This window comes from Dysidea avara, chromosome 6, assembly GCF_963678975.1.
Source record: "Dysidea avara chromosome 6, odDysAvar1.4, whole genome shotgun sequence".
NCBI classification, from domain to species: domain Eukaryota; kingdom Metazoa; phylum Porifera; class Demospongiae; order Dictyoceratida; family Dysideidae; genus Dysidea; species Dysidea avara.
In genome coordinates, this window is record NC_089277.1 from 1392714 (window position 1) to 1405930 (window position 13217).

A 13217-nucleotide genomic window follows, 5' to 3' on the forward strand; every position below is an offset into this window, starting at 1 on the left:
CTTTTTTAACCTATGTTTTTTTCTTTACTACAGGAAGAAGAAAAGATGAAGTAGATGTACTTTAAATATTTTATCAGGAAATGTACAAATTATATATATGTGACCGGATTTGTGAAAAGGGGTCTTCCACACACATCCAATTTGCGAACTTTGGCAGTTCATAATGTCAGATAGGAAAATAGTATTGCCTTGAAATTTGGACAGTGATGAGTAACAACATAGGTTAATACATGAACAAAATTTCAGGTTAGTATCTTCTTTGAGCATAAAGGTATGGTCATTCAAGTTCATAGAATTGGATGTGTGTGGAAGACCCTTTTTCGTAAATCCGGTCACATATAATACATATGTGACCGGATTTGCGAAAAGGGGCCTTCCACATATCCAATTTGCCAACTTTGACAATTGATAACTTCAGATTGGAAAGACCAATTGCCTTGAAATTTGGGCAGTGGTGATTTCTTTGCAGCTGAACTCTCTACATGATGGTTTCTTTGTAGCTGAACTCTATACAAGGTAATTTCTTCTAGCTGATCTCTCTACAGGGAGATTCGTTTGTAGCTGAATTCTGTACAGGTGATTTGTTTGCAGCTGAGCTCTTTAAAAAATGGTTTCTTTGTAGCTGAACTCTCTACAAAGTAACTTCTTCTAACTGATCTTTCTACAGGGTGATTTGTTTGTAGCTGAACTATCAACAAGGTAATTTCTTCTAGGTGATCTCTCTACAGGGTGATTTGTTTGTAGCTGAATTCTGTACAGGTGATTTGTTTGCAGCTGAGCTCTTTAAAAAATGGTTTCTTTGTAGCTGAACTCTCTACAAAGTAACTTCTTCTAACTGATCTTTCTACAGGGTGATTTGTTTGTAGCTGAACTATCTACAAGGTAATTTCTTCTAGCTGATCTCTCTACAGGGTGATTTGTTTGTAGCTGAATTCTGTACAGGTGATTTGTTTGCAGCTGAGCTCTTTACAGAATGGTTTCTTTGTAGCTCAACTCTCTACAAGATAACTTTTCTAGCTGATGTCTCTACAAGGTGACTAGTTTGTAGCTGAACTCTCTACATGGTGGTTTCTTTGTAACTGAACTTTCTACAAGGTGACTTCTTCTAACTGATCTCTCTACAGGGAGATTTGTTTGTAGCTGAACTCTCTACAGGTGATTTGTTTGAAGCTGAACTTTCTAAATGATGGTTTCTTTGTAGCTGAACTCTCTACAAGTTAACTTCTTCTAGCTGATCTCTCTACAGGGTGATTTGTTTGTAGCTGAATTCTGTACAGATGATTTGTTTGCAGTTGAGCTCTTTAAAGAATGGTTTCTTTGTAGCTGAACTCTCTAAAAGGTAACTTCTTCTAACTGATCTTTCTACAGGGCAATTTGTTTGTGGCTGAATTTTCTACAGGGTGATTTCTTTGCAGCTGAACTCTCTACTTGGTGGTTTCTTTGTAGCTGAACTATGTACAAGGTAATTTCTTCTAGCTGACCTCTCTACAGGGTGATTTGTTTGTAACTGAATTCTGTACAGGTGATTTGTTTGCAGCTGAGCTCTAAACAGAATGGTTTCTTTGTAGCTGAACTCTCTACAAGGTAACTTTTCTAGCTGATGTCTCTACAAGGTGACTAGTTTGTAGCTGAACTCTCTACATGGTGGTTTCTTTGTAACTGAACTTTCTACAAGGTGACTTCTTCTAGCTGATCTTTCTACAGGGTGATTTGTTTGTAGCTGAACTCTCTACAAGGTAACTTCTTCTAGCTGATCTCTCTACAGGGAGATTTGTTTGTAGCTGAACTATCTACAAGTTAACTTCTTCTGGCTGATCTCTCTACAGGGTGATTTGCTTGTAGCTGAACTATCTACAAGATAACTTCTTCTAGCTGATCTCTCTACATGGTGATTTGTTTGTAGCTGAATTCTGTATAGGTGATTTGTTTGCAGCTGAGCTCTTTAAATAATGGTTTCTTTGTAGCTGAACTCTCTCAAGGTAACTTCTTCTAGCTGATGTCTTTACAGGGTCACTAGTTTGTAGCTGAATTCTCTACATGGTGGTTTCTTTGTAACTTAACTCTCTACAAGGTAACTTATTCTAGCTCATCTTTCTACAGGGTGATTTATTTGTATCTGAATTCTGTACAGGTGATTTGTTTGCAGCTGAGCTCTTTACAGAATGGTTTCTTTGTAGCTGAACTCTCTAAAAGGTAACTTCTTCTAGCTGATGTCTCTACAAGGTCACTAGTTTATATATATATATTTGTTAATGTACAAACTCAATCATGAGTATATTCGTACATATGTATAGTTAGCTACTTATTTACAAATTTATATAATTGTTAAATAAATCAAGAGATGGAGCTTGGATAATATGACAATCTAGTTGGTTCCATAATTGTAGCTGAGCTCTCTACATGGTGGTTTCTTTGTAACTGAACTCTCTACCAGGTGACCTCTTCTAGCTGATCTTTCTACAGGGTGATTTGTTTGAAGCTGAACTCTCTACAAGGTAACTTCTTCTAGCTGATCTCTCTACAGGGAGATTTGTTTGTAGCTGAACTCTCTACATGATGGTTTCTTTGTAGCTGAACTCTCTACAAGGTAACTTCTTCTAGCTAATCTCTCTACAGGGAGATTTGTTTGTAGCTGAACTCTCTACATGATGGTTCTTTGTAGCTGAACTCTCTGCAAGGTAACTTCTTCTATTTATCTCTCCACAGGGCGATTTGTTTGTAGCTGAACTCTCTACATGGTGATTTCTTTGTAGCTGAACTCTACAAGGTGATTTTTTTCTAGCTGAACTATTTCTTTCCATAGTTGCATGAACTCCCTACAATGTAACTTCTTCTAGCTGATCTCTCTACAGGGTGACTTGTGTGTAGCTGATCTCTATACAGGTTTCTTATTTCTAGCTGATCTCTTGAATTCTCTTCAGGGTGACTGCTCTATTAGGATGACTGCTCTATTAGAGTATCTCGATCTCGCACTTGCTGCACCAAGTTGGATTTCGTGTTATAACTCCGTTGCTTTAAGTCTGATTCTTCTACACCATTGATGAGCCTTTCTAAGATGATTACTCCATCTGTATAACGATTTTCAAAGCATTGCCCCAAGCGGTTTATCTGGTAGGCGTGGCAAGCAGTCGTTTTTTTATTAGCTAATCTCGATTGCGTAATTGTTACACACTGTTGGTTTTTTCGTTGTATCTTCCTGTTTTTTAACTCGATTTCTTTCAAACCACAAAAGGTTTGAGGTTCAATAGTTAACCTATTCACCCACCGATTTTCAGCTTCATTCCACACGCGGTTTACCCTGTAGGCGTGACAACATATTGGTGTTATTTTTCGTGAATAATCGCTCATAACTCTTTGCCTGTTTATCATATTCCAGCCAAAGTTGGTACCGAGATGCGCCTTTATATCCCCCTTCTGTGTGCCAAATGTCAAGGCAATCGGATATGGCGTTCGAGTTTTATAGCAGTTTTTGTAAGTGTGCGACAAGAAAAAGAAAAATAAGAAGAAAAAAACGAAGAAACTGAGCCAATTTTTGAAGTCGCATATCTCGGGAACGCGCGAAGCGATTTCGCTCAAATTTGGAATGTAGAGTACTGCAGTTGGGGGGGATGTCCACAGCAAAAATCGTCTTGTTTCATCAAGGAAGCACAGAGCTACGGAGGTGCGAAAATTGCGTTTTCTTTCTTCCTGTCAATATACTCACGGGTGTTACGCGCCGGCTTCTTGGGCCGCACGACACACTACCGTGTGTCTTGATACTCTACAGGGAAATGTATATATAGGTAGCTGAAATTTCTACAGGGAGACTTGTGACATAGCTGTACTCTTAGATTACATGGTGAATGGTTTGTAGTTGAACTCTCCAGAGAGTGACCCTTAACCTAACTAAACAACTATTCAAAACGTATCTACAGTAAGTTACATAGTTACTATTGATCATGTCTCAAAGTCAGAACACTCTTCAATTTTTGCACCATACATGCTACAGCCACATTAAGTAGACAAATTCTGTGATCTGTTCTTAAATAATTCAGCTTGACAGAACAGTAGTTTAAACTGAACAGAAATAGCCACAGGATTATTATTTTCAGGATTTGCACATAATTATGTGTGACAGTTCTCTTCTTCTTTTGCTATGGAATATCTGAGTATAATAATCACAAAAATGTGTTACAAAAGTTAATAATGAAGTATACAAAAATAACTAGTAACATAACTTCCAGTTACCTTTTAAAAAGTAACTGTAACTGTAAATAAGTTATGGCAGTGGCGTAGCCAGAGTTTTCGCCATGCCTGGGCAATGGGTGGGCAAGCCATTTCCTATGTAACACACGTACACATGCCCATCTTCATATGGACATCAATATAACATTTTTAAAATGCATTATGTATCATCCTACACTACTGTATGCAAGATGACTAATATCAACCTAATAGAAGCGAACGCCTAGCTAGCTATTGGCCTTCTAACACATTACATACATCTAGCTACATGTGTCTTAATACCAGACTACTAAGATTCTTGAATTAAAGCACGAGGCGCTCTATCACGTGATGACTAATGCTCTGCCACTACAGTTGTTAGCCTAGAAAAGTGGAATCAAAAAGAAAAGAATTGCTGACTGAACAAGTACTCCATACCGTTTGAACTGAGCAGTATCCACACGGATAGATGGGTGCTAATTTCACAAACACCTCTAGACTGCTTTGCCTCCCGAGTTTTGACCACACCAATAGCTACCGTGATTACTTAATCCAAATGTAAACCGTCCAACCCACTATAGTGAAACCAATTCTTTGTCCTTCACTCCTTGCCACAATGCTGCGCAGTTTTTTTGTAATCACGTGATCTTGCTTCTATTTATTGCCTCCTCTATTTGTGCACAATCAAGTTACTCGGAGGGAAAATCCCTTGGATAACCCCATCTCTGTTTAGCCAAAAAGAAGGAAACCATCGGCGAAAATGGCACGGTGAGTGTTGTATAAGTTGTGCTATACTTATTCTTGTACAGTGACTAGTTAAGTAACATTAGCAAAATCTCGAGCTATCCAGCCCACGTCTTTATAATTACTCTAGGAGCTGATGGTAGGGCAAAGAAGTCTGATGCCCGGGCAATGCCCTGGCTTGCCCGGGTTTGGCTACGCCACTGAGTTATGGGATAAAAGTAGCTAGCCACTTTTCTGAAGTAACCAGTGGCGGATCCAGGATGGGGCATTTGGGGCAAATGCCCCCCCCCCCCCTTCAAGAAATTGCATACAAGATCGATATACTCTAATAGAGCAGTCAATTACTCTAATAAAGCAGTCACAATGTTCATGAGGCAGTGTAGCTTACCTATGAAGCTACAAATAGGATTTTATTTTACATAACAGACGTGATATAGTAGGTAAGGATAACTAGCTATTATTGTTGTGACCTTTTTTTTTTTTTTTTGGTCTTCAACTGGTTTTCAGCAAGTTTTTTTGGTCTTCAACTGTTTTTCAGAAAGGTGCCCCCCCTCTTTCGAAACTCTGGATCCGCCCCTGGTAACTACCCCAACTCTGCTTAAGCTTCCTATATTATCAAAACAGCTTTACCATACAGTAATATGGAGAATTGTCATTGATCTATACACCCAAGAAAAATGGATCACAATTGATGTGATTACTACACAAATGGTGAATGTTGGAATAAGTCTATGCTGGAATACGTTTTGAAAACAAAGTGCCAAGCTTGAATGTACTGATTGTTGATTACAGTGAAGAATTATTGGATAAGATGTTTATGACTGTGCAGAAACTCTGAAATTTTTAGACATATCAAAAACCTGATTGAAACACTAACTCCATCAGACTACTGGTCATAGGCTACTACAAGTAACAATAATACTCACACTTAGAAGTCAAAACTTAGATAAGTTCACTGGCAAACAAAGTACACTGGTGCCACATGATTAGTGTTACGCCAAACACACTTTGCTAGACAAACAGTCTCACTATAATCTTCAAAATTGTGTGCCATACATAGACCATCAAATATTGAGACAATACAAACATTGGAAAACATAATTATCCTTAAAAGGGTAATACAGAGACAGACTTTTGTTTCCAAGACATTTTAAAAGTCTTGTATTTCCTATAACAATTGTGCTATTTCACATAAAAGGACTCATTCTATACAACTTAAAAGATGCTAATTGAAACAGTTAGGCAATGCATTGTCCCATATTAGGCAGACTATATTATTATTATTGGGTAATTATACCTGAAAATAAACCACCTTATTCCACTGATCTGGTATAGTATGTAGCTATTAGGTACATGTAGTTTGGAAATTGGATACAATTTTCTGTAGAGTTTTTTTTTATTAGAACAAAAGTTATGAGCAATCAAGGGGTCCGACACGAGCCTAAAATCCTGTACGAGATTCCAAATCCCACGAAATTTTGGCCAAGATTCCGGATTCCAAGCCGAGTTCTGGATTCCAGATACTTAGCTATAAAATGCTCAATAATATGGTTGCAGAGTGTTTCAAATCAGTTCCGAGAAGACTACTTCTTTAGTCCATCAGTAACAAGCTGCTATATATGTGACCGGGCCTGCGAAAACAGGGCATGTGGGCACAAACTACACCCCATCACAATAAAGGTCATATCTCAGTATTGGAACAGAATATTTGCATTCTGTAACTTGCATGATAAAGCCAATTAAATGCTTATTGAGCGGTAAAAATATTATTGCCATAGTATTTTGACATAAAAAGTTATGAGTCAAGGAAGTTTGAAAAAGTAGGCAAAAATCATGTGCCCACATGCCCTGTATTCGCAGGCCCAGTCACAATAGTGCTTACGAACTCTGACAATAAGTCACTCTCTAGAGTTCCTATGGATACATAGCTAATATACATGAAATTGACAAGGGAAAAACATACTGACCACCTGCAGCTAAGTGTTCAAGCATCAATGAGATGACTTCAGGTTTGAGGCTGCCCACAGATTTTTCCTCCTTTCTCCACCTTTTCAAACATACTTTATACAACAACTTATAAACAGGCTGTAGGACCAGGTGTCCTACAGACCTTCAGCACTTGTGCTGTAAAGCCTTAATAAATCAATAAAATGCAATTTGAAGTTGTAATTTAAGACTATAATAGTGACTGTGTATGCTTGGTTGATCTGAAATTAATTTTTTCTCTACAAACATTTCCATTTTTTACACATGCAAAATCAGCCTCCACGTAAGCCGAGGTGTCAGCAATAGTCGAGGCAAAAACTTCTTCTGAGTCAAATCCTGATGCAAGAAACTTTATTTTTAACAACCAGCATAGCTTGTAGCTAGTTAAGAACAATAATCACTGAATGTAAATGATTGTAAGAAATGTTTAAAGGGTATGATATCCCACAGTGTTACTGGGTAGCTTCTACATACACTGTAGTCCGTATTCTTTATAGGTGCATGCTGATGATTGGAATCTGTTGATAATTGGTGACTTGCACTAATAGGTGCTAAAAATCAGAAATAATTCTGAACAATTTTCAGAAATAATTTTACTTGCAGTGTAATATAAAAATCTCTTAGAGATACTTTTCAAGCGATGCTACCATAAATTGTATTAAGAGATTGAGATACTTTTACAGAGAATTCACCTATACCCTAATAAGGCAGTCAACCAAACATATATTACAGTATCTTAATATTTTAAGCTTGTCGCTAGTATTGGCCTCTACAGTTGCAGAAGAAACCAGATTTATTCATCTGCATTTGAGGAATCACCCCAGGAAATTTTAGGGAATACTTTTGGGGATAAAATAGGTGAAGAAATAGCTAGAAACAATAATAGGAAGATTTAAAAGAACATTTCATGGGTCCTTTATACAGAGTATAGTGTAGCTCAGTTGATATTGTAAATGACAAAAGTTTGGTGAGTAATAGTGAATTCCCTTATACTTGCTGTTGCATTTGTTATGTGTAATATTTGATGAGATATAGTCCAGAGTTTTCTGCAGTAAAATAAAATAGAGTAGTAAAACCATAAATTTTCTAGCTGCCAGGATCAAAGTCATTTTGGTTAATTATAGATTTATTTCATCCTTTCATCACATCAAAGAATTTAGAGCAAAAGTAGATCAGGGAATTTCCCTAAATACTCACATATTACTCTTTTCAGTGTTTCCATTATGCTTGTATTATACTCCTAGGTTAGCAACATTTCTTAGAGCATTTTAATCAGTGAATACTAGAGTATTCACTACAAAGTGTTGCTAAGAAGCTGTGTACAATCTCTATTACAGTTTGCAGTTTCCACTGACTGCTCTACTAGGGAGCATCGATCTATTTTTATGGAATTAATAGTTTGAAATATGCACCTATATAAATAGATATGCTAGCATTATGGCATAGCACTTTAGCCTATTATTATGCTGGCATGTATATCTGATACAGACCTATATATATATACACTGTAATTTGCTTTATTCTCGTGCAAAAAAAATTTGATAAAAATTTTTGTGTGAAATGTTTTCGTATGATTTACATGAATGACTGCTCTATTAGAGTAAAAATTTTCGTGTAAGAAATTTTCGTACAAGTTTTGCATATGAAAATTATTTTACAATGAAAAAAAAGCAAATTATGGTACACTCTATGCTACTGTGATATAATGAGTACATCTGCTACATCATACAGTATGGTAGTATTCATTAGGCATACAAGCCAACTTCAAAATGATCCAAAACACTTTTAACTTGTGGTATTGAAACAATTAACAAAATTATATTTGTTTGACTGACTGACTCAGTAACTAACTAACTCACATCACCTTCAGACATCACATCTCATAGCTAATACCACAGGTTTGATATTGTTGCCATTCAACGTTGGTTCTGCCCAAGACATACCTTTATGCCAACTGCAGCAGCTACGTATAATGCATGTCATATACTTACCTTTGTCCTCCTTAGTGACCCATTTCTTTCACTACTACCACATAGGTGTTGACTTTCTGGTAGTACATATGCTGAGTAGTACATTCAAAATGGATAATATCTGTAGTCTCTAGATTGACTGCAGAGGACCTTCTTGACTGGCAGTACATATTGTATAGAAACAAAGCAAAATGTGTCCATATCAGTTTTTAGTACTTGATACTTAGGAGTGTCTTTGACATGATATCTCTGGTGACATTCTTCCTTTGATATGGCATGCATGGGTTCACTAGTCACAAAATCTCACAAATAAGTAGTAAAAGAAGAATTCAAATACGCTGTAGGGGATTGATCATAGGAAGTATGAAGTAATGAAACAATTGAGGTGCCACCTAGCAGTTACATTTGTGACAGGTGGAACCATTTTTGTAAAATTCTACTTATGCACACTGTGTTTAAATGTGCATGCCAAAATTGTCCATGTTTTTATCACTTCAGTACACCATGAAACAAGGCTCCAATCAATACTTTGCCTGTTCATTGTGAGTTAGAATGTCTATGATGTAGTAGAAATAAAGTCTACTATCAATATTTAAAATGCCCCTTTTTGTTTGTGCAAATGTACTGTAGCAATATAGAAAAGGAACTATACCTTGATGAATCTACCTGTTCAAGCACATCTGTAATTTATTTCCATAAAGGCTGGTGTATGAAGCACTGTAATTCCAAGACTATTCCATACAAATGGCTAAAACTTTAGCAGTCCACTCCTTTGTTATTATAGAAACACAAAAACAGTAAAAGGAATTTGAGAATGTGAAATAATGGTAGTTTTCTGCTCAGCCACTCACATTTTATCCAATGACTGAAGTATGAATCAAATGTGTAGTAATATGTATACCTTAGGTGCTGGTGTTGGTAACCTCCCTTATTTTATTACTTTTTATTTATATGAAACTACTGGAATTTAAAATCCCTTTCTCCTTTGGAGTAAATTTACTGTCAGAGTACAAAATACTCTAATATAACATACAAACTGTGTACAATAAACTAGTTACCACTACTGCATGTGCAATGGATAAAATTAATATTAACTAACTAACAAAATTTTACCTGTGGGACATCGATGGACCAAGTTATAAATATACATAGCATATAATTATGGGTTATAGCATATTATTTTGTAACTTTATCATAAAATCCCCTTGCTGAGCCCATAGGTGATTCTAAGGGGGGGACCATCCCCCCTCCCCTGCTTAAAAATAAATTTTGAAATATCTTGGGGAAAAGTTGTAGTATAGATTGGCATTAGTATTTTTACCATTTTTCATGTTTTTAGTACACATTTTAGGCTGTTTTTAAGCCTTCAGATTACCAAAAATCCTGCAACTTCTACCCCCCTGAACTTATACTTTACATTACAACCATATAACAATAGTCATACTGTGCCCTACTTGGCCCCCAGTAGGTCTGGTCTAGAATCGCTACTGGCTAAACTATCCTAAGTGTTAGCTGGTGTGATGCATCAGAAATTACAGAGAAATAATTTAAGACTGTAGTAAGATATACAACAAGGACAATGAAATTAGTGGCTTTCATAACCGAAAGTTGTCAACAGCAGCTGTTCATAGAGTAATAAGATTATTTGTAATGGACCACAGAATATTCCCTATTCATCATTGTAGCGATCAAAGTGAACAATTTATTGTCAACAAAGAAATATTCAAATATTTCACTACCAAACTTGTACTAATTGTTAATCATTAAGGTACATTGAAGTAACAAAGTGAAGCCTTAGTTTACATGATCAATTGGAACAGGATGTTTGTAGTTGTGCAGAACAAACTCTGAAAACTTTAGACTTAAAATCATGATTCCAACACACTTAGAACAACTAACTCCATCACACTACTGGCCACATGTGATACTACTAGTAATGATAATGCTCACACCTAAGAAACAAAACTTGGGTACACTAAATTTACTAGTGAGTGAAGTACAGTCAGGAGTATATTTCCTGGGGGTCCCAGAGACCCCCTCATAAATTTAAACTTGTGGGTTTGCACCAGGATCTCCAAACTATCCAACACAAAAATGTACAGAGTAAATTGGAACAGGGCAGGGTAGTATAGTTACAGTGTATTAGGATACTTACACTGATTCCTGAAAAGTGCATATTAAGGGGGAACAAGGCCAAGGACATGCCTTTATAAAGATCGAGATACTCTAATAGAGCAGTCAGATGAATTCTAATAGAGTGATCTAATCATTCTAATAGAAAATAGCTAACTTGAATAATTAGCCTACAGTATTTCAACTAATCCCAAGAAATTTTGGAGCTATGTTAATCAAACTTTAAGAGTTAAACCTGGAAATCCTATGCTGCAATAGAGAGACGGTAGCTTTACTGACAATGACAATGATGTTGCTAATTTGTTAAATGATTATTTTTGTAGTGTTTTTACTAGAGAGGATCTTAACACTATACCCACCTTACTTGTAAGGGACTTTAATTTGACCCTTTCTGGTTTACAAATAACACCTGATGATGTTTTACTACAACTACAAAGATTGAACAATGTTCTCCACAGTATCATCACCCCTCTAACCCTTATATTTGATCAATCTTTGAAGGAGGGAAGTTTACCAGACACATGAAGAGAAGCCACAGTAGTTGCTATTCACGAAAAAGGATCCAATACTGATGCTTGCAATTATAGGCCAGAAAGCTTGACATAAGTAGTTTGCAAGATGCTAGAATCTATTATCAAAGATCATATTATGCAACACCTTGCTTCTAATTCATTGCTTAATGACCATCAGTATGGTTTTCGTCCTGGCAGGTCATGTGAATTGCAGCTACTCAGATTTTAAATGATTGGACTCGGTGCCTGGATAAAATAAAATACCAGTTGCCATTTTATATCTTGACTATCAAAAAGGGTTAGATAAAGTAACACATCAAAGATTAATATAGTCAACATCACTTAAAATTGGATGGTAAATTTTTATATCATCAGCAAAAGTCCACTGTATATGATCAGATACTGTAAATCATTGATATAAACAATAAACAAAGTTGGGTCCAGAATGCTTCCTTGCGGTACACCGCTGATAATGGGAGATACATTAGAATATGACCCTCTTATATACACAGACTCTTTGTGTCCTGTTTCTAAGGAAGTTATAAATCCATGAAAGTACATTACCAACAATACGTACCATATGCTTGTAGCTTGGATACTATGCTACAAAACGATTTAGATTATTTTATGCAGTGGAATAAGACTTGGCAGGGATCTTTAAACATCCCCAAAAGCAAGTATCTGTCACTAGGTTCTTCAGATGGTTCTCCAAGTGTTGATAGCTACACACTTTTACAGTTGACTCTGACGACATGGAGATTCAGGAATATAGTGATGAACAAAACTTAGGCATCACCTTTTCAAGTAATCTCAAAGCATGTCAACATTTCCATCATGAAGGAAAACAGAATGGTTGGAATAATCAAGCGTACTTTTCTTCACCTCACTCTAACAGTATTTCGTATATTGCACATTAGCCTTGTTAGACCCCACTTGGATTATGCATCTATAATCTGGAATCCTTACCTATTAAAGGACATTAGAGCATTAAAACAGTGCAAAGATGTGCTACCAAGATGGTTCCAGATTTACGAGGAAAGATTACAAGTTTTAAACTTACCTTTCCTTTGCTACAGGGGAAAACGAATGGACATGACAACTACCTATAAAATTATCAGGGGCTTAGTTGAGGTACCACATAAAGATCTTTTTACCATAAGTTGTAACACCACAAGATCTAATGGTTTGACGTTATATAAGGAAGACCAACACCAACACTAGATTAAATTTTTTCACTAACAGAATAATCAATGACTGGAACTCCCTTCCAACTGATATAGTAAATGCTTTGGACACAACTTCTTTTTTTAAGACATTACTACACATTTATTGGAGAGACAGTAGATTTATAATTATGTAATTTAATTTGTATTGTTATATAAGACTTTGGCCCTTTTTAGAACCATTAATAATAAATTAATTAATTAATAAGTTAGCAGCTAAATCTTAAGTGTGAATATGTATAATTTGGGACACTACAATATCTGACCAGCCATAAACCATAATTGACAATGGTGATTTGAAAGGAACAAAGCATGTTTTGAAAATAGTTTATACTACGCATGAAATTATGAATGTTAGTAGAGGACCTGACTATAGTATGTTCACGTTGAGCTGAATCCTGAAAAACAGCTAAAAATTAAAAGTGGATTTTTTCTCAACAGAGTTA